The 22,536-nt window shown below is 38.4% G+C and overlaps 1 long non-coding RNA gene across 1 annotated transcript in view; it reads right to left on the bottom strand.

Moving 5' to 3' along the window:
• The window catches only part of LOC123781066 (uncharacterized), a 614,912-nt gene that overhangs the window by 170,506 nt on the left and 421,870 nt on the right, over positions 1-22,536 (bottom strand). The window contains exon 3 of the long non-coding RNA XR_015727365.1: positions 16,264-16,385. This is a non-coding gene — a long non-coding RNA (uncharacterized LOC123781066). The remainder of the gene's footprint in view (positions 1-16,263; positions 16,386-22,536) is intronic.

Genomic DNA, 22,536 nt, shown 5'->3' with positions numbered 1-22,536 from the left:
TTTTTTTTTAATCCACATTTTCATCAATTCAGATGAACAGTCTACTGTCAACAATGAGCTAATCCTTTCATGGTAAAAATTCATGGGAAATATATATAAAGTCCTGAAATTAGGAACAGGAAATCAATTGTAATGGTTCAAAGTCACTACAGTTTAGTAGTTGTTTACATTAAAAAGGAAAATGAAACTATTATTGTAGTCATAAGTATGCTTATGAGCTAACAATGTTAGGCTGCACTCAAATGTAGATGTAGAGAATTTCTCCAGGTAGGGAAAACCAAAATAGACATCAAATACATGAATAGATATTCTCTAGGAAAATATATTTCTCTGAATGATTTGGAAAATGAATTTGGCTTTAAGGAGAAAGTTACAGGGAAGAGATTTTTGCTTAATGAAAGAAAGCCTGTTCTATTAGGGTGGTCATATGGTTCCTATCAGAATAGACATACGGTAGATCAAGAGGCCAGTGGAGGGAAGGAGCTCTCATCCTTGGAAGTGTTCATGGTTGGCTGGATCCCAATAATGTGGGAAATCTGACTGGATGTTTTATACATTCCCATTTGACTCAAAGATTCCAAGATTCATCAAAGAGTCACAGACAGTTGCTAATGAGCCAAAAACATTACACTTATAAAATGTGCAACATCTTTCCATGGATGGGAAAAAGAAAAAAAAATTCAATGATAACAGAGTAAGAGTAATTAATATTGAAAGCTTATTATTTGTGACACACACACACACATACTCTATCAGGTATTATTTGAATTCACATTTAATGGATGAAGGAAACTGAGGCTTAATGCTATTATTTGCTGAAGGGCACAAAGCTAGTAAATGCTGAAGTTTGGATTGAAACCCAGATGGCCTTACCTCCAGAGTCACTGATCTTAAACCCAACTTGACATTGCTTCCTTTTTTGTTGTTGTCATCTTTTTCAACTACCTACTATCTTTCGCACTCTGGTGAGCATATTCACAAACACTGTTATTTTACCTTTACAAGTGAATAAAGTTGGTTTAATTATGCCTGTGTTCTCAATGAAGAAAACAAGTTTCAAAGAAGGTTTATCATAACAAGCACCAGAGCTGAGAGCCAAACTATAGGTCTAACTGCCCATGCTTTGTGTTTATATAGCCTGTCATGGTTGACGGAGCTTTTCAAATCTAACTCAGATGTACCCTATGACCCTTAATCACCTACTCTTCTCTGCTACTGAGAGCACTTTTTCATTCAAAATCCAGAATACTAATATAATCATGCAGGGTGAGGCATTAAAGGGTCACTTTTACTTATTTATAAGGATAAAAGCCAATTCTTCTTTCCCAAGTTCACCCTGAATTGTCCTTCTGATGCTAATGGGGTTCATCTTGGCCAGCTAGGAGAAGGCAGGTGAATGATTTTCAATACACATGCTTCAATTCACACAGTATCTTCTATGGCATGTGGGTCAGTTGAATCTCTGAAGCCCAGGGCCAGTTTTCATCTCTGTCCTTGACTCTAATGTTCTTTGGGCTAACACTCCTTTAGGTACATTTCATCTATCTAATGAAAAGCGGATAGGGAGAAATGAGGTGTCTGAAGATACTTGAGAGTCATTGTCAGGTGAGAATATTTAAAAAATGGGTTATTAATGCTTATATCTTTCTATCATGCATATTTTAGCTAATGTATATTTATTGATCCTCACAGCTACTGCTTAGGAAAGACTTTTTCATCTGTGCTCACTGGAACCATTAGTGTATCTTTCTACCTGGTTTCCCTGCTTCTGTGCATGTGCTCTCTCTCCAGATCATCATCTACAACTATTCTAATATACAGCCTTATTTGTTTAATTTCCCTGCCTAAAATTCTTCATTGGTTCCCTATTGCAGAGAGGATAAAGTCCAAATTCTTTACTCTTACAAATAAGGACCCTTTGGCCCTAATCCACTCCTATATTGTTCTGTCCTTAAAAACAAAACATACAAACATACATGTGTAGTATGCACAAGGACATATATACACATCCTTATATCTGCATACATCGTCTCTTACCAGTAGTATAGACTGTAACATCTCTGCCTTAAACAAATGCATTCCCTTCACAGCACTTGTTCCAGTGTCTTCCATATAATAGGTGTTCAATAAACACATTTCCTATAATTGGTCTGGTACTATTGTACTGTGTGATCTTGGATAAGTTAAGTTCCCCGCAATTCGGTTTTCGCCTTAGTTAAAAGGTGATTGAGTCACTTTTTGAATCACTGATCTGATGTACCATAAAACAATGTCACCACATTACATCTGAACCTTTTCCATACTTTCTTATGTCAATGGTTTTGACTGGGCTCATCTTTCACATTCACCTGCCTTCTTTGTCATATTATTGGGGTCCATGGTGGATTTTAAATTATTTACTGGCTTATAATATAATTTGGACTTGGCAAAAAGTCCAAATTATCTGCTAGATAATTTTCTAGATTTCCTTCAATTTCTAATCTATGAGTCTTTGATTTTTTTATTTAATTAAGCTAAACGGTCATTTCAAAGTGACTGTTGAGCTACTAGCATTATATAGCAAAGTACTGACAACAAATTTTATCACATTAAGTGGCCCAAAGTAAAATTTTAGGACATTGTTTAGAAATACTGCCATGTGCAGATTTATCTCATTGATCTGTCATTTATTATTGTATAAAGTGCCTGAACACAGGTAGCTTCAACAGTTTCAGTAATGTGCAACTATAAAGCTGCTTAGGGAGTTGACAGGTATATTTTTATGTTAGGTTTCAGAACGAGCATATATTATAAATATTATCTTTATGTACCAACTACTACATAAAACATTTTGAAATATAAATATTCTGCATATACACTTATTTATTGAGAACCCAGAAGAACAAGGTGCTATACTTCAGCATAAATATAGTGCCTGGATGTTCCAACAAGCAAGGAACAGATACAACAGCTTAATTGCTAATGCAAGGTAGTCATCAATTTCTCCCCTGCTTAACCATTTAATGTTTTCCGAATCTCTACTGTCCACTGCATCGTGTTCTTTGCTTTTTCCTTTTCAAATGTGATCCAAAATCCCATGATGCAGTGATACCAGTAGAATGCTGGTTCCTCAGTTAGGCCAAGCAAGTCTTCATGCGGAGTTCTTAGCTTAGAATATTCTTTGCTCCACTTCTGATTAGACAATACTTACTTTCTAGAATCCATTCAAGGGATACTTGTACTTTGAAGCCTTACTTGATTATTTCCCCAAATGTCAAGCTGTTAGAAGTAAACAATAACTTCCTTTGTGTCCCCATATAAATGTCTATTGAAACATCAAAAATGCTTATTTTGACTTTTTATCTTACATGTCTGAGTCCACCTTCCCCTTCCTCTCGCCCCAAGAAAGAGTGGTTCTTCAAGACAAGGACCAGCCTGGTGCATAGTAGGTACTTCATGAGTGCTGAATGGATAAATGAATGATGAAGGATACAGAACAAAGTTTTAGATGAGTTAAGTAGGATCATTGGTTGTAAGAGCCATCATGAGGAAACAATGACTCAAAAAGGATCCCTGCCATGAAGTCCAATATGATCCATTCTAACCACTATCCCATATTAGAACCTAAAAGTCAGTCAACTGTGTCCAAGCAAGGTAAACCCCAAGGAGATTCTAAAGGATGACTTTATATAATCATCATGTGTTAATATGAAATTCTCTATGTACTATATTAAAATGACACTTGCTATTTGAAAGAAATTCAGAATCTCAGCCTCCAACCTGACTCTGAATCTGCATTTTAATATCATCCCTAGTGATTAATATGCATATTATTTTGAGAAACACTTCTTTAAAATAACAGCTGTAAGGCTGACTCCGATGAAAAATTATGTTTTTAAAAAATTAGTTTCAGAGGTAGAATTTAGTGATTCATCAGTTGTATATAATACTCAGTGCTCATTACATCAATGACCTCCTTAGTGCCCACCACCCAAATATCCCTCCCCTCACCTCCCCTCCAGCTTCCTTCCTAGAGTTCAGTGCCTCTTATGGTTTGCCTCCCTCTCAATTTTCATCTTATTTCAATTTTCCTTCCCTTCCGCTATGTTCACTTGTTTTGTTTCTTAAGTTCTAGAAATTATGGTTTCATCCAAAATTTTAAAAGTGTGTGTGGGGGGGAAGAGATTGAGAGACTAAATAATTTTAACAATACATGTGTAATAAGTGGATGGATAATTCTATACATGGAACATACATGAATGTAAATTCACAGGAATAATGCATTGGTAGCGTATGTTTATGAAGTCCAGTAGGATCAAGCTCTGATCAAAGGGAGCTTTAGGAAACACAAATTTAACCAGACCATTTTGAAAACATTTAAGGAAGCAGTGTAACAGAGTGGCTAAAAGCATAGACTCCAGGGCCAAGCTGTCTAGATTCAAATCCTTGTTCTGTGCTTATTAGCTGTGTGGCCTTGGGCAAGTTATTTAAAACATCTATTCCTCAGGGCACCTGGGTGGCCTAGTTAAGTGCCTGACTCTTGATTTTGTCTCAGGTCATGATCTCAGGTTCGTGAGATCGAATCCAGCACTGGGCTCCACGCTCAGCGTGGAGTCTGTTTGAGACTTTCTCTCCCTCTCCTTCTGCCCATCCCCTTGCTCATGTTCTTTCTGTCAAATAAATAAATAAAATCTTAAAAAACCCCACAGAACATCTGTTCCTCAATTTCCTCACCTATAAGTGAGGATAATAATAGTACCTAGTTCAAAGGGTTGTTATGAGGAGTCAATAAATATAAGATGCTTAAAGGAGTGCCTGGCCCATAGTGCTATATAAATTTATTATTTTTATATTTTTGTTATATAAAATATAAAATTTTTTAATATTTTGCTATATAAAATATATTTTTTAATATTTTTGCTATATAAAAATATATATGTATTTGCTGTTTGCTATTATTTATTATCATTGTTATTGTTAAGAACTTGGCATATGAAAGGACATAGGTTGGTCTGAACACAAGAATTGAAGAAGCAGAGAATAGAAGAGGGCAATTGTGATGAGCATCACTGGGGTTTAGAGCATGAATAGTCAGGAAATAGGAGACAATCAGGAGGGTCAGGTTACCATAAAGGGAATAAAAAGGCAGAGAAGAGGAGAAAACTATCAATTATTTGGCACACACAATGTGCTGGGGACAATGCCAGCAGGCTTCATAAATATTAGCTGGTTTAATCCTTAACTCACTGATTAGATCTGTCTTGTCAATCCATACTACATATGTGGAAACAGAGATGCTGGGAAGAGAAATGAATTATTTGAGATTAAAAAAGTAGAAGGCCACTTTATTACACAGCTCATGAGCTGGCAGGAAAGCTACTGACAGGCCCTGAGCCTGAGAAATCAAGATTCCATCTCCCCTGCATTCTGCAATTCTGACTCCTAAATCAGATACATTTTTCGTATTCAAATTTTTGAAGAATTAATAAGTTCCAATTGCATTCCAAGATTCTTTCTGAATCTTAATTCAGATATTTTTTTCCCAACTTGAATTTTTAAAGAATTAATACTATTGAGGTTTTACATTCGGACTCTACATTTAATTTGAAAGGAGCTTAAGTGTGGTCCCCCTCCCCCCTTGAACAGTCAACTAGCTTATGATTTGGGTCTTTTCTCCATTTCATGGGTGAGAGAATGGAGGTGTAACAGTGTTTTGTTCAAGGTCACACAGCTTGTCCCAGGTGGAGGAGCCTGAACCCCAAGATGCCTGACTAACTTCATTGCCCCTGGCCGGACACCGGGGCCCACGTGTTGTCGCCAGGGCCTGTGGCACTTCCTTGTTTTCACAGTGCTTTACCTTCATGGGATCCTCACAGACCTCTTGTGAGTAGTGGCTCAGGTACTATTATCTTACTTTATGGTTGACAAAGCTGAGGCCCAGAAACTTGAGGAAACACAGACATTACTCAGGTTGCTAAGTGGAGGAGCCAGGACTTCTGACAAATACTTGGAATATGATAATATCAGATGGGATAAAAAAGCAAGACCCACTGATATGCTGTCTGCAAGAGACTCGTTTTAGACCCAAAGACACCTCCAGATTTAAAGTGAGGGTGTGGAAAACCATTTACCATGCTAATGGACATGAAAAGAAAGCTGGGGTGGCAATCCTTGTATCAGACAAATTAGATTTTAAGCCAAAGACTGTAATAAGAGATGAAGAAGGACACTATATCATACTTAAAGGGTCTATCCAACAAGAAGATCTAACAATTGTAAATATTTATGCCCGTAACATGGGAGCTGTCAATTATATAAGCCAATTAATAACAAAATAAAAGAAATACATCGACAATAATATAATAATAGTAGGGGAATTTAACATCTCTCTCACTGAAATGGACAGATCATCTAAGCAAAAGATCAACAAGTAAACAAGGGCTTTAAATGACACAATGGACCAGACGGACTTCACAGATATATTCAGAACATTCCATCCCAAAGCAACAGAATACACATTCTTCTCTAGTGCACATGGTACATTCTCCAGAATAGATAACATCTTGGGTCACAAATCAGGTCTCAACCAGAACCAAAAGATTGGGATCATTCCCTGCATATTTTCAGACCACAGTGCTTTGAAACGTGCTTTCCTCACAAGAGGAAAGTTGGAAAGAATTCAAATACATAGAGGCTAAAGAGCATCCTACTAAAGAATGAATAGGTCAACCAGGAAATTAAAGAAGAATTTAAAAAATTCATGGAGACAAATGAAAGTGAAAACACAACTGTTCAAAATCTTTTAAATACTTTTTAACTATTAACTCACTCATCTCAGCTAAGCAACTTGCTAGTTCACACAGCTGGGTACTTAACATCTCCATGTCCCCACGCACCAGCCTGTGAGATGGGGATAATTAATAGACACAATCTCATAGGATAAGCTGAGGATTAATGAGTTATTACATATAAAATGTTTAGAACAGCACCTTGATAATAAAGCTTCATGTTAGCCAAAAAAAAAAAAAAAAAGGTAGAAGGCCATAAAGCTTGACTTGAACACAGGGCTGTTTAGGTTTAACAATTCCTACACCATTTATTCAATCAGTAGGAAATGGACTAATTCTTTCCAATATGGTAAGCTCTTTTAATGATGATGATAATGATGGTGGTAGTGGCAGCTAACACCAGTGTAGTGCTTACTGTGTGCCAAGCACTATACTAAACAAACCTCTTGTGTTACCTCTTTAATCATACGAAGAACCCTTTGAGGAAGGTATACTATTATGTTTCCTATTTTACAGATAAAGAAACTGAGGCATAGAGGACTTAAGGAACTTGCCCAGGGTTATACAGATAACAGTGGGAGAGCTAGCCCTCACCCCAAGCAGTATGGAACCCATGTCCATGCTCTTAACCATCACACTGTACTGTCTCCTGTTAAAACAGCAACAACAGTTTGGACGAGGGGCAGTGAATTCATATTTTTTGAGCACCTGCTGTATATTAGAGCACATGCTCCCATAGTTAATTCTCATCACTATGAGGTGAGGTAGGGAGCAGTTCTGATGTGAGACTTTAGAAAATTGGGAACCGCAAGTAATAAATCATGGAACTTTAAAAAAATAAATAAATTTAAATTAAAAAAAGAAAAAAAGAAAATTGGGAACCAAAGTCTAAAATGCATGATATAAATGGGAGAAATAAAAGGTCCTAAAAGTAACCATGTTTAGTTAAATTGGAGTTAAGGGGAAAAAATAATCTCTTGATTAGGAATCAGCAAACTTTCTGCAAAGGTTCAGACAGTAAATAGTTTAGGTTTTGTGGGAATATGGTCTCTGTAACAACTAGTTACCTCTGCCCTTGTAGCATGAAAGCAGCCAAAGACATTGCATAATTGAAAGAATATGGCTAAGTACAAATAAAACTTTATTTACAAAAATAGTTGGTGGGCTAGATTTGGCCCATGATCCATCATTTTCAGATCCCTATTATCCCTATTGCTAACCTTCAAGTAATGAAAAGAATGCACCATTTTTTTTTTACGGTTACCAGGTGGTACAACTCATGATAAACAAAATATACTGTTCTTTAGGATTCTGTTTCTTAAGAATTAAAGCAACACCGATGAAACAGAAAGTTGTTGAATATAGAATATTAGTGCCACCAAGAGCTGACTATGCCAATGGTTTATTTTTGGAAAGGCAAAATATTTTAAGGGACGTGGATACTTTGCTTTATTCTACAAAATACAAATAAATCATGAACCACTAGCGCCATCCCTGGAGAGAATAATCTTTAAACTATGAAAAAAGTTAAAGGTTATTTCCTTCAAAAAATGGCTACCAAAATGAGGTGTCAGATTGAGATCACAGATTACATTCCCCACTTTCCTTTCTCTACTTTTCATCCTACCAGCATTTGTAATAACTCCACGATGAAAAATTACGGTCATTTCATCTTGAAAGATATATTGCATCCACATGTGGGCCAAGTGATTTAATCTTGATTAGTGCTGTCTGAAGCCTTGTCAGATGGGTTAGCGATTGGTCATGTACTTCATAGCACCACTATTAAATCTACTGGGAATTAACATGTTAAATCCATAATCATGCTTTATTGCCTGTATAATCCTGGGTTAACTGCAAAATGAAGTTGATTCATTTTTCACATGTTCACCAAAGTGTAGTCATATTTTTCCCTTAACTAGTAATTAACCTTTATGGCTTTATTCACTACTTTATTAAATTTAAATGAAATGTTTATTGGAAAGAGTTCATGGGAAGTGTAAACCACAATGACAGTGTGGCCCTGGTGATGTCCTGTTTTCTGAAACCTCTCTATTAAAAAGGTTCATATTACAAGTAGTTCATTTTTTATCACAAGGTACCAGTGCTTGTAACTTAATAGGCAGTGTGATATAATAAAATAAGCAATGACTCTGGAGTCAGATAGACCTGGGACAAAATTTATATTTAATTACTTAGTAGCTGTGTGATCTTGGTCAAGTTACCTAATGTCTCTGAGTCTCAGTTTTCTCATATGTAACTATAAATAAATATATGATAGTTATGCCCAGACTTTTGAGGATGAAGGATGTGAATGGAATAGCGGGGAAGATAAGGGAGGTGCTCAATTTTTAAGTGATAATTGTTATCAAAGTTTCTATCTTAGGTTGAAGCAGGAAGATTTCAGTGTGGCATTCACACAGGAGAAAGAAAAAGCTGGAGACCAAAGGGTGGTGTTTATTCCTAACTACTTCCTACCATGCTCAGCTGCATGAAATAGATATGAACCCTGTAAAGAGAGAATCTCTGGCATAGGCTGCTAATATCTTGCACTAGGAGTTTTAGGACCGCCACTAGCCTAAACAGCTACCTTGTGCAAATTAGAAAAAAGTTCCTCCTGGGGCAGAGATAGCTCTGTGGACACAGGGCTTGACAAACAGAAAGTTTTATGTAAAGAAGATAGACTGGGACTCATGGCTTGATGAGCAGAGCATGGGTTGGGTATCAGCTCCCCTAGTTTCTCAGCAGGTCATTCTTTTTCAGACCACAACCCACAAATCTGCACGTGGTACCCTGAACCCCAGAGTTTTAAGTGGACATTTGGTTATCCAGCTGGAGACAAATTTCCCAGCCTCTGTTGTAATACAAGTAGTCATATGAATTATTTCCAGCTAATGGGATATATGCAGCAGTGATGTCCATAATATAACCTCCAGTCACCTTCTTAAGCAAGGTCCCTTGTCTTGGATACTCTCTTCCTTTTTCCTTTGTCTGGGAAATGACAATAATGGGATACCAACCTTATATACAAAGATCAAAGTCACGTTTTGAGGATGGCAGAGCTAGTCCATCAACCTGGGGGAAACAGAGCCACCATCAGCCCTGGGCTCCTTCCAGAATATACATAAGCAGAAATAAACTTCTGTCATGCAGGAGCCACCATGTGTTGGGATCGCTTCATCATATCAGTGTAGTTTGTATTCTAATTAATATGGGGCTTTTCTTTTTACCTATTTTCATTTTTTTTTAAAGATTTTATTTATTTATGTGACAGAGAGAGTGAGAGACAGCCAGTGAGAGAGGGAACACAGCAGGGGGAGTGGGAGAGGAAGAAGCAGGCTCCCAGCGGAGGAGCCCGATGTGGGACTCGATTCCGGAACGCCGGGATCACGCCCTGAGCCGAAGGCAGACTCTTAACGACTGCGCCACCCAGGCACCCTATTTTCATTTTTTATATCACTTTTATTCATAATAGCAAAATACTGGAAATAGCCCAGGTGTCTCATAACAGCAGAACCAAGATAGAAACACAACAATGGAATCATGAAATACTTCTAACAATGAAAGAGAACAAACTACTTCATATGTCTATGGATCTCATAGACATAAGATTGGGTGAAAGAAGCCAGACATAAAAAAGAAAGCTGTATAATTTCACGTGTGTGAAATTCTAGGACAGGCAATACTAATCTAAAGTGAAGGAAATCAGACTAGTTGTTGTCTTCAGGGAGAATGACAGGGAAGGGAATGAAGGAACTTTAGGAGGTGATTCAACTGTTCTGTACGCATTTGCCAAAACTCATTGAACTCTATACTGAAAATGAGTATATTTTATTATATGTAAAATATACCTCAATAAAAAGCTTCCTGGCCAAAAAAAAAAAAAAAAAGGCTTCAAACATAATTCTAAACATTTTGATTTCTCACAAATTCTTATTGGTTAGAGAACATTTTTTTAAAATTCTTTTTTTACTGAAAATGAGTCCCTGGACCATGCATACTCATCTCTCCACGCAGGAAGCCCTGGTAGCGACCTGGGTGTCACAAGGGGTCAGGAATAACCTGCTGGAGTTCAATGAGGGACTCTGAAATGCGTGATGCAGAATAATTTTGAAGGTGGAAGAGTGCATTATATCTATTTATTTTTAAAGATTTATTTATTTAGACAGAGTGAGAGAGGGGGAGAGGACAAGAGCAGGGGGAGGGGCAAAGGGAGAGGGAGAATCTTCAAGTAAACTCCCCACTGAGTGCGGAGCCCAACATGGGGCTCAATCCCAGGACCCTGAGATCATCACCTGAGCCAAAAATCAAAAGTCAGCCACTTAACCAGCTGCACAACCCAGGCACCTGGAAGACTGCATTTTAAATTTTAATTCATTTAAATATTATCTGTTTAAAAACTTTAATTTCTAGGTAGTTTTTTGAAGATAGATTTTTGGCTCTGTTGTAAAATGTTTACAAGAAGATGAACAAAATCCTGGTGTAAGCTCACTGCTCAAGTGCTATGTCACTATGTGGGGAGAAGGAGGGATGGGAGTAGAAGTAACACAGGGCGTATTCAAGGGCAATCCTTTCTCTCCCATGGACACATAGATTCACTCCAAACCCATCCCAACTGGCACAACTTCAGCCAAACACCTCATAGGCACCTGAAAAACCACGAGGGCCTCTAATGTGATTTGGATTTTTTTTTTAAGATTTTATTTATTTATTTGACAGAGAGAGAGATAGCCAGCAAGAGAGGGAACACAAGCAGGGGGAGTGGGAGAGGGATAAGCAGGTTCCTAGCAGAGGAGCCCGATGCAGGGCTCGATCCCAGAATGCCAGGATCACGCCCTGAGCCGAAGGCAGATGCTCAATGACTAAGCGGCCCAGGCGCCCCGTGATTTGGATTTTTAATCATCATCATCACAGTCATCATCAACACACTAAAACAATCAGAAGCACCACATATTAAAACAAAAAAATAAAACCCAAACTAGTTGATTATGGTTTTCTGACATCCCCCCCCTCAAAATTACCCAACTAGAAATGTTTAAGGAATTTTAAAAGGTTGTGGGTTTTTATTATTGTTGATTTTAAATTCTTAGAAATGTGTCTGAAAAAAATACGAAATCTGAAGTGTTCACCAGCTGCTATTGTGGTTTTACCCACTTGATAGTTGAGCAAATTGAGGTTCAGGCTGTCCTAACTGGAGGGACAAAGGAGACAGAGCTCTAGTAATTTAAATTTGATAAAAACTGTTGAATGAGGGTATAGGCCATCTCTTTAAGGAATCTTTGATCCATCCCTGCAGTCCTGCATGCCTGAGACTCTCCCCTAAAACTTGCCACTTCTGTTTCTTAATGCCACTGCCCTCACCCACCCCTTACCCTAGCTGAAAACCACCACCTCTGAGACCCCATCACACTGCCTCCCTCTCAGCTATTCATTTCTGGAGAGATGACCACACACCCACATCTCACCAAGGGACAAACCAAGACTTAGGTGCTCCATAGGTCTCACTTGGTGCCCTCAATTATTGGATCCTTAGTGCCAATATGGGACTTTTAGACCAGAGTTGAAGGAGTTATTTTTATGAGGGAGTCTGATTTCCAGTGACACAAGTAATGCTGCTTTGTTCCCAGGTGGAAAGACATGGTGACGTATGGAAAGGAGAACATGGCAGTGCTTTTGCACCAGTGGCAGTACCCAGGAAGGCGGAAGCAGAGCAATGATGGAGACTGTGATGCATGAGAGGAGGTGGCAGATACCCAAGAAACTCAGGAATGCAGTGGTTCTGCTCAACCGAGTTGGCACACAGATCTTCCTATCAACCCTCATTACACTTGAGTGAGAGGAATATTGCAGGTGGTGAATACCTGCATAAGTAGATGATGGGAAAAACATATTTTGTGTTTTGATTGCTACTTTAACTTCATGTGTATTTGTGGGCTAATAGGACCCTGAGGCAATCAGGGTCCAACGAGAAAAACTGAAGCCACACTGTGTATTACAAATAGAGGTACTTTGAGAGAGAGTACATGTTTCCACAGTGCTTCAAGAGTGAGAAAGTAAGAGAAAAGATGAGGTAACACAGAGATTAGAAACTACAGGAAGTTCCGAGGACTGTAAGAACAGAAAAGAGGTGGTGTTAACAAAGCCAGGAGAGTATTCACTACTGATGGTGGTGGAGCAGATTACAGCTATTGCCATTGCTTCTCCCAGAGCTCATCGCTTCTGGGAGATGAGAAAAGTGGGGGAAGGGAGTGGGAGACAGAGTGGGAGGAGTAGGGGAGGAGGAGAGGGAGAAGAAGGAAGAGAGCGGTAGGGGAGGAGAAGAGGGAGAAGAAGGAAGGGGTACCTGAAGAAGCTAAAAGTTGGGGGTTGGAGCTGTATATTCATTTTATAAATATATATCCACTATATAAATATTATAAATACAAATATATATATTTAAAAAATACAGGCAAGAGAGACTAAAGACAAGGATACCAGCAGATTGGAGGTTTGCTGTCCACATAGTCTCGAGAACAATGCTGGGCAGGGAGTGAAACTCCAATTTGTATATGGTGATCTGGAAATTACATATATACTTTTCTGTTTCTTTAGCTCCTAACATTAAGTTCTATTCCCCTCTTCAATACACAAGGGTAAGTTCATGGCACATAAACAATTTTTTGAGCAGCTAATAATATCATTGTGTACCTGACATATACTCCCTTTGCTTCACATTTTGTAAATTTTCATATCATGAAGAAGTTTATTTCATTGCAAATGATGAAACACTGAATTAAACATAAGCTTGAAAGCTGAAGGAAGACTAGAAGCTTGTCAAAATTTCGCCTGCTCTTGGTTAAATTTAAATAAGATTTGCTGGCCTTCAGAAATGGACATTTAAGGCTTATCAGTGAATAATTCTAATAGCTGACTGATGTACATGTTCAAAGAAATATTTTTAAGTGTACTGATATTTTTGTTGGGACATTGACACCTATTTACTGCATTTTTTCCCAAATCTTTAGGTTTATTTCTCAAGTAGTCATTCAATCTCAGGTTTTCATGCTTGAGGTACACAGATTTTATCTCTACTCTTAGCAAAAGGACTCATATCCCTTACCCCAAGCTGTACAAATGACTAAGGAATCCTGTGTATTGCAGTTGCAATGACTATTTAACCAAGTGTCAGAGCAGGCCCACAAGATCCAGTGACCCTATTACTATCTTCTCATTCAAATGATGGAGCCTCATTTGTCACATCAATTCAAAGTAATGCCTCTTTACACCTGACTGGTTTTTTTTGGGTCAATATTACTGACAAATGACTATCTCCTTCAATACCAACTGGTGATAACTCTTCATGTGCCTTATACTTGCCAAAGATTAATTTACACTTCTGGTATACTTGCAAACCAAGAGAAGTCATGCCAAGGAATATTTCTAAGTTTCTTGAAGGCCCAGTCTGTGCTACATGGAAAATATACAAACTGTGTAAAATAATAGCTCCATTCTTTGAATGCCTGGCAGTGGCCTGAACATTTTGCTTACGTTATATCAGCTAGTCCTCTCAATCATGCTGAAAGGTATTTTTCATGCCTATTTCATTAATGGGGAGACAGAGACTTGGCGGTAGAGCTGGGATTTAAACTGATTTCTGTCAGATTCCAATACCTTTGCTGCTAAGTACCTGGCATAATCTTAGACAGTATCCCTGCCTTTTAAGGTTGGTCATATTCTTTAGGGGATAAAAGGAAGACCTATGTGGTCATCTTATTGCTAATATCTTTCTCATCTGCTTCTCTATGCCCACATACAACTTTTCCTGGACATACCTTGTCTAAGCAAATGCACAATCAGCAAAGCAATCAACCTCTACTTGTATAGATGAGTCGCCATTTCTGGTGTTTTCCATGTCTCTCTAACCTCATGGCTCTTTCCTCATATATGCATGTCCTCTAGACCCTTACCCTGCAATAGTACTTTGACACCAGATCAGTCCTCCCTGGGAGAGGGATCAGGTAATTAGGCACCAAGGACACCTGACCACATCTCTGTCTCAGATTAGTATCTCTGGGTCCTCTCTCTTCCTTACTCTACTACCCCCAAGATTCTCAGCTTTCCTTCCTTTTTTTCTGTTCTGCTGTGACATGCTTTACACTATGGAGTGAGATTCAGTCTTGCAATCTCCCCTCTTCCCATGCTACTCACAAATGTAAACCACCGGGACTTTTGTGTGTGTATTTCAGAATTTTTAACCATTATAAAAACATACATCAAAAAAGATAAAAATAAATAAGGAGAAGCTACAAAAGTTTAAAAACCCTGTTATTCCTCCTGATTCCATAAAGTTGGGGAGCATTCACCTAAAATCTCTGATTGTGCTCCACCCTGACTAAATAGCTGATGTCCACCCATTGACAACATGAGAAAGTCAAGGGCCTTGGAGGCTATGTTCCCCATGGGCCTGTCTGATGCCTCCTGTGACTCTTACTTGCTTATCTCATGCTCCACCAGAGAGCACTACAGTCCCTACCCCTTTATACCTACTTCCTCTGTACCTGTTTTTGCCATTGCCAGGAGGGAGTTCCCTACCCAGCTTGCATGAATGTCACTGTCCTTCAAATATCAGGTCCTATTTCATTTCTCCTGTGAAACATTCCCTGATTCCCTCAGGCTTCATAAATGGCTCCTTCCACTGTGCTCTGCCTGATAGTACCTCATGTCTGACTCTCTTACAAGCGTCTGTCTCATTGTATTATAATCATGCTTATGTGCCTTTGTCTCCTGTTTGAATGAGATGTTCTTAATGTTAGGGATCATGTTATGTTTACCCCTGTATCTCCTTGGCACCTCCTGTGAGTACCTAAATCTTAAAAGTACCCCCCCAATTTTGTCGAATACATGAATGAATAAATGCGTGGATAAATGAATATGCTTGAGATGAGGGCAGATGATTATAACCATGTGTCATAACCATGACACATCCCAAGGCCAGGAAGGTGAATGACAGTTATAAAAACTCCCATGTTTATAATGTCCCTATGCACATCATATTGCTACAGGAGCCTGGCATTTTATACCAGCTTTTTCTACCTGAGGATATAGAAGAATTGCTCTTCTCCATCAGGGAGAGGCAGTGTGTCAGTCTGTGTGTTCTGTAGCAGAGCAGTATCCTCTATGAAGTGATTGCCTGTCAGCTGGTGACACAGTATGGCAGGTGTCACAGCAAGCCAGCCCTATTTGGCACAGAGGAGAGTTAACGAAGGAGTGGGGAGGACTTCTCAAATGATTCAGACAGCATGGCTGGCAGCTGGGGGATGGGAAGAAGAAGCCTCCCTCTTAAGCACATGAAAAAAGTTCCACTTTCAGCCTTGGAGGGAGACAAAGTTATCAGAGAAGTATGCTGTCCTCACTTGGGCAGCTACAGACTCTCTCCACATATTCTGAAGCAAGCAGCCACAATAGTACTCGAGATCATTTTAGTATAAGGACCATAAAGACAGGTGACTCTCCTTACCTGGTTTGGAGAAGATGTGGGATGTAAAGGAAAGCTGGAGACTGATCCTTTGAGGTCTGAGAGAATCCTAAGAGAGGCTTCTCGTTCCTACGGCTTCTCTATCTTCAGACGATATCTCATATCTGGAAAAAATTGTCTAATTATTAGAGTTGAACATTTACATCCATATGCAGCATTATGGCAGATTAAGATACGAGCCTTACTCTCAAGGAGATTATAGTCAATGGAGAAACACACAAGTTAACCAATGATTACACTGAGGTAAATGTAATTTATGAAAGCTAAGAACAAGGCACAATAAGAACTCTTAAATTAGGGGGATTCCTAAGTCATATTCTGTGGTTAAGACAAAGCATCTGGGGGAGGCAGGACTTGAGCTGAGCAGTAAAAACCATCAACAGTTAAATAGGTTGAAAAGAGTAAAAGAAGCTTTCAGGTCAAGTGAACAATTTATTTGAAGACATGGACAGCATGATACCTCCTGTGGGAATTATTACTTGACATGACTGGCACACAGGCTGGGAAGTAGACAGTGGGAAATGATGCAGGAGAGTTAGGTTCAGACAAGACTGTGAAGGGTTTTGTGAATAATGTTGAGAAGCTTGGACTTTAATAGCTTGGGAGAGTGGCTGAGGGCCACAGCCCACGGTCCAGGTCAATTAAAGGGGGTGTGAGCATAAAGAAGAACTAAGTGGATGGAGATGCTTGTCTTCAAGTGGATTCCCAACATGGAATTCAAAGGGTTTTTTTTTTTTTCTGGCTATTCTGACATGGAAAATTAGCATCCTATGTACCACAAGGCCAAGTTCCCCAACTGACCAGCTACTAACATTGTTATGCTGGACAGATTACAATTGATTTCCAACCCTCTGAATCAAATCAATACACTTCCATGAAGATTCAACTGATTTCCAACCCTTTCAATCAAATCAATTAGCTTCTATGAGTCTCCGTTTTTTTACCTTGAAAAGTTGATATGACAACTATTTATCCCACAGATCTTTTGTGAGTATAAGGTAAAATAACATGGGGAAAGTGAAAGGTGTCTAACATAACATCTGACATACACTTGGTGCTCAACAAATTGTTGAACTTAAATTGTGACATATCTATTAGAACTCTACATCAACACTCCCCAACAGAGTTTTCTGTGATGATGGAACTATTTTATGTCTGTGTTGCTTAATGCTAAAGCCACTTGCAACATGTGACTATTAAGCATTTGATATCTGGCTAGTGCAACTGCAGTACTAAATCATTAATTTTATTTCATTTTAATTAAAGTAGCCACATATGGCAAATGGCTAGCATTTTGAACAACACAGCTTTATTTTCCATGAACTCTTCACATAATTAAAATGCTTTGTTCCAAATATATAAGAAACATAAGGTTGGTGATTTCCAATTTTGATAATCCCTTAAGATAGTATTATAGTAATTAGTATTCTACTCTATTTGCCACTCTGCATTTTGAAATCTCTTGGATAGAAATAAAAAAAAATTGTGACAATAATTTTGATTTTGACAACATGCTTAGACACATATTATAAAGTAAATGAATGATATAATTAATTTTAAAAAAACATAGCAGCATATATAATGTGATCCATTTATTTTGGAAAGATATACATCAAAATTTTAACACTTTATCACAGGAATGTTAGAGTATATGTGATTTGTGTTATCTTCTCTGAATGTTTTATATTGCTAGAATCTTCTTAAATGAACAACTGTTTTGCTTGTGTTACAAAAATAAAAATGTATTAACTAAAAAGATTCTGGAAAATAAGAATAAACCCCAATCCACAGGCACAGCACTTCCATTTACGTCTCCATTCAAGGCATTTGTTTTGTTTTGTTTTGTTTTAAGATTTTACCTATCTTTCTATCTATCTATCTATCTATCTATCTATCTATCTATCTATCTATTTACTTGACAGAGCACATAATTAGGGGGAGTGGCAGGCAGAGGGAGAGGTAGGCTCCCTGCTGAGCATGGAGCCTGATACAGGGCTCTATCCCAGACCCCTTGGATCATGACCTGAGCTGAAAGTAGATGCTTAACCAACTGAGCCACCCAGGCACCCCTTATTTTGTCTTTCTATCATGAGTATAGAATAACTCCACCCTAAAATAAAGTTAGAGAGAAAGGAATTAAAACAACTAGGCTGAGATCCATTCACTCCCTTTGCCAAGAATGTGCTACTGGGGAAAATGAAAGAGTACAAGAGACCCATTCTAATCTCCTTGTCAGTGTGATAATTAGACCTCTTGGTAAATAATGAAATGATATTTGCTAGGAGGAGGGTCCTTTACTACTGAATGTTTTTAACAGGATGTGTCTGGTTATGTACTGCTTATAGAAATTAAGCCCATAATCTATGGGTTTAGAATGTATGGTTCCTGTAAAATGGCAGGGACATTGAGAGGAAATCTTTGACTAATTCATCAAGAAAGTGGCTCTTCCCTAACACCACTCATCAGCAAAAGTTAATTGATCTTCCAGGCTCAGTCCCTAATGCTGGTTATTCAGAAGTCAAGACACACTTGCTCTCCTCAAACTGTGCATACTCTAAAAGAACTCAAATAAATAATACACTGTGGCCACTGCTAAAATATAAACACAGGTGCTATATTAGTACATATAAGAGGATACCCAGACCAAAAGAATTACAGAAAGTTTCCTTGAAGAGGTGATATCTTAGAGGAAACATTGGGGTTAGCCTGGAAAATGGCTGTTGAGTGTTCTGGGGGCTCTGAAAAGATTGATAGCAGAAAGGCATAGATATATGACAAAGCATGCCATATGGGGAAACTAAAAGTAGGCCAGGATGCTCATAGCCTTGTTCATCAGAAGGAGATCAATGATGGGCAACTATATAGGAAAAGTAGAAAGGGGCATATTGTATCTTTTATGTTACTTAAGGAATTTACCAACTATCTGAAAGCAACAGGGAGCAGTTTAAGCAAGAGGGTGACACAATCACATTAGTATTTTAGAATGGTTATTCTAGCAGTAGTGTGGAAAATGGATTAGGAGGAAATAAGGCAGGAGGTTAAAGGGTTTGCCAGTGATCAAGTGGAGAGAGATACCATGAATCTGAAATAAGTAGAGGCTGTGCAGATGGAGAGAGGAGAGTTATTCTGAGAGCCATTTAGGAGGATCAATCTGTAGGATTAAATAGATTAAATGTGGGAAGTAAAACAGGGAAGTGAAGAGGATGGCCATGTTTTTGATCTGGGTAACCAAGTGGATGGGTTTACCAAAGATATGATCCAATGAAAAAATTAATTTAAGATAAAAAGATGAGTTAATTCAGTTTAGTTTTTGAATCTCAGGTATCTCAAATTGGATTATAAAAGTGGAGATATTTAATAAGTGCTTCTATGTGCCATCTGGAGTATAAAGATCTAAGCTAAAGATATAATCTGGAGGTTGTAACTTGCAGGTGAAAGTTGAATCCCATGGAAGAGTTAAACACTGATCCTATAGGGAAAGAGGGCAAAGAGAAATAGGGCTTGGTACAAGAACCAATATTCAGGAAACACGTGTGAAGAAGAGAAGGAACCCACATGGGAGACTAGGAAGCAGCAGCCAGTGAGGTAGAACACAAATGGAGCACAAAATGGACATCAAGGGAGGAGAGAAAGGAATGATCCTCAGAGTCAAATACTCCTGAGTTGTCAAGTTCAGAAAAATGTCCTATGTCTTTAAAATCAAGGAGATCATTGATAACTTGGCAAGAGAGAGCAGGATTATTGATAATAGCAAGTGAAGTCCAGAAGTTTTATTGGAAAGTATCTCAAGGAGAAAAGAGTAGGTTTCCTATTATAGTCTCTTGATTCCTATCAGAGTAATTAGGATTTTTCTCTCCTACCTAAATGGTGTGAGACACTGTCGAGAAGGTGATAGATTCTCACTAATCTTTGTCTTCTTATCTTTGGGGAAAATAGAGTACTAACTCCATGCTTTTTGGTCTCAGATTTATAGTAAGAAGAGCTTTGTTCAAATCTTGGTCCTACCATTTTTAGCTTTGTGACCTTGAGTGAGTCTCGTAGTTATTTGTTACTTGAAAAAATAGTTGCACCAACTGCAAAGCATCACCTGGGAGCTTCTGAGAAATACACACCCAGGCCCCACCATGGGCCTGCTGAGTCGGAATCTGCATTTTAACAAGGTTTTCTGATTCTCATGCACATACGTTTGAAAAGCATTGAATTAACTCAATGAACACCAATTTTCCCAACTTAGAAATGGGATGTAATACTGACCGCACAGATTTTTGTAAAGACCAATTAATAAAGTGAAAGTAATACCATTTTGTATTATCCCTTGAGCCTATTACTCAATGCTATAGAGGTAAGAGAAAAGAAAAAAAGAAAAAAAAACCCATAAATACTTCCTGCACCACTTCCTTCTTAACTCTTGAACTTTTACAGGGTGAAATTGTCTTAAGAAATAGGCCATGCACTATTTCTGCTTTGGGGTGAAGTCTATCAATATTTCCCAAGTGATCAGAATCAATTCTGTCAGCTTCTGTGAGAAGATACGTGGGCCATTCAAGGTAGCCCAGGGTGAAATCTGTCGTATGTGTAACTAAACCTATGAAAACTGCTATAACAGCAATTACTCATTAGGTATAGAAAATTGTGCTTTGCTGCCTCGTGTCTGATGTTTCTGAGCATACCCACATACCCATACACTCTTATGTGCACGCCCAACCACTTAACAAATCTTATTTACTGAGCAGGTACACTGCACCTGGCATTGCGCTTAGCCAGTACAGAGTAAGTCCACTTGATGTCCTCGACATGGTAAATCTTACAGTCTTATTTTTCCCCAGAAGTTGGCTCTACTCCTGCCTCTTGCATTCTGGCTGCTCAATTTTAGTTTATCATTTAGTACTGCCCTGACTTCTGTTCCCATGATTTTAAATGACAATGAGGGTTGTTTTATTGCTGATAACTCTAGTAAACTTCAATGCCAAGTATTAATTCTGCCCCCCCTCAGACTCAATCTTACAATTGATCAAAGACTTCCAAGATCAATCCGGTATTCATTCATTTGTTTATCATTTGTTCAACTATTTGCTAATCACCGTTTTAGAAATATGGCCCAAACTCTGATTTGCCAAACTCAGAAATAAAGAATATGATAATGTCTAGTTAATAAAACTAGACATCAAAACTAGTTAAAATATGATAATGTCTAGTTAATAAAACCATTACGGTTTTATTAAAGCTAAGTTCTCTGAAGAGTGCTAAACTTAAGGTTAACCCTAATCACAACAGCGTGAATAATGTTTTACTCAGTAATTTAATGAGGACTTTTTATTTGAAGCATTTGCAGCTACCCTGGAATTCTGTTTTATGTATATCTATATTTGTAAGTCCTTGCCATTTTTCCTTTTCTACTTTGATCTCTTCTTAAAATGGTATCCCCACTGAGGTAGATCTCTTCTTAAAATGGTATCCCCCCTGTCCTTTGAACTAAAAGTGTAAGATTATCCCAGATTTCAATAATTGGTACTATATATTTCTGTGTAATATAGTGACTTAAAAACGCTATAAGTCCTTGTTCTCATTAATTGTTGTAATATTCTAGAAGAGACCAACTGGGTCAAGTTCAAATATCAATTCTCTATCTTACTGTTAATATTGTTTTTATGAAAAAACCTTCTGGTAGGAGAGAGTTTCAACCCAACTAAGGTATCATGGAAGATAAAGACAGAAGCCTGAAAGATGCAGGGGCGCCTGGGTGGCACAGCGGTTAAGCATCTGCCTTTGGCTTAGGGTGTGATCCCGGCGTTGTGGAATCGAGCCCCACATCAGGCTCCTCTGCTATGAGCCTGCTTCTTCCTCTCCCACTCCCCCTGCTTGTGTTCCCTCTCTCACTGGCTGTCTCTGTCTCTGTCGAATAAATAAATAAATAAATCTTAAAAAAAAAAAAAAAGAAGAAGCAGCCTGAAAGATGCAGAATAACATGATGATCACAGGCTCAGGAAGGAGAAAAGGAAGGAAAATGAGCTTGGAAAATAGTAACAGAAGTGCAGTAGAGGGGTGCCTGGGTGGCTCAGTCCTTAAGCGTCTGCCTTCGGCTCAGGACGGCTCAGGGTGTGATCCCAGAGTCCTGGGATCAAGCCCTGCATCAGGCTCCTCCACTGGGAGCCTGCTTCTTCCTCACCACTCCCCCAGTTTGTGTTCCCTCTCTTGCTGGCTGTCTCTCTCTCTGTCAAATAAATAAATAAAAATCTTTAAAAAAAAAAGTGCAGT

Source organism: Ursus americanus, chromosome 18, assembly GCF_024610735.1.
Source record: "Ursus americanus isolate L20-20 chromosome 18, mUrsAme1.1.p, whole genome shotgun sequence".
In the NCBI taxonomy this organism is placed as follows: Eukaryota; Metazoa; Chordata; class Mammalia; order Carnivora; family Ursidae; genus Ursus; species Ursus americanus.
The sequence above is the reverse complement of the archived record's forward strand: the minus strand, read 5'-3'. Positions and strand labels throughout refer to the sequence as shown.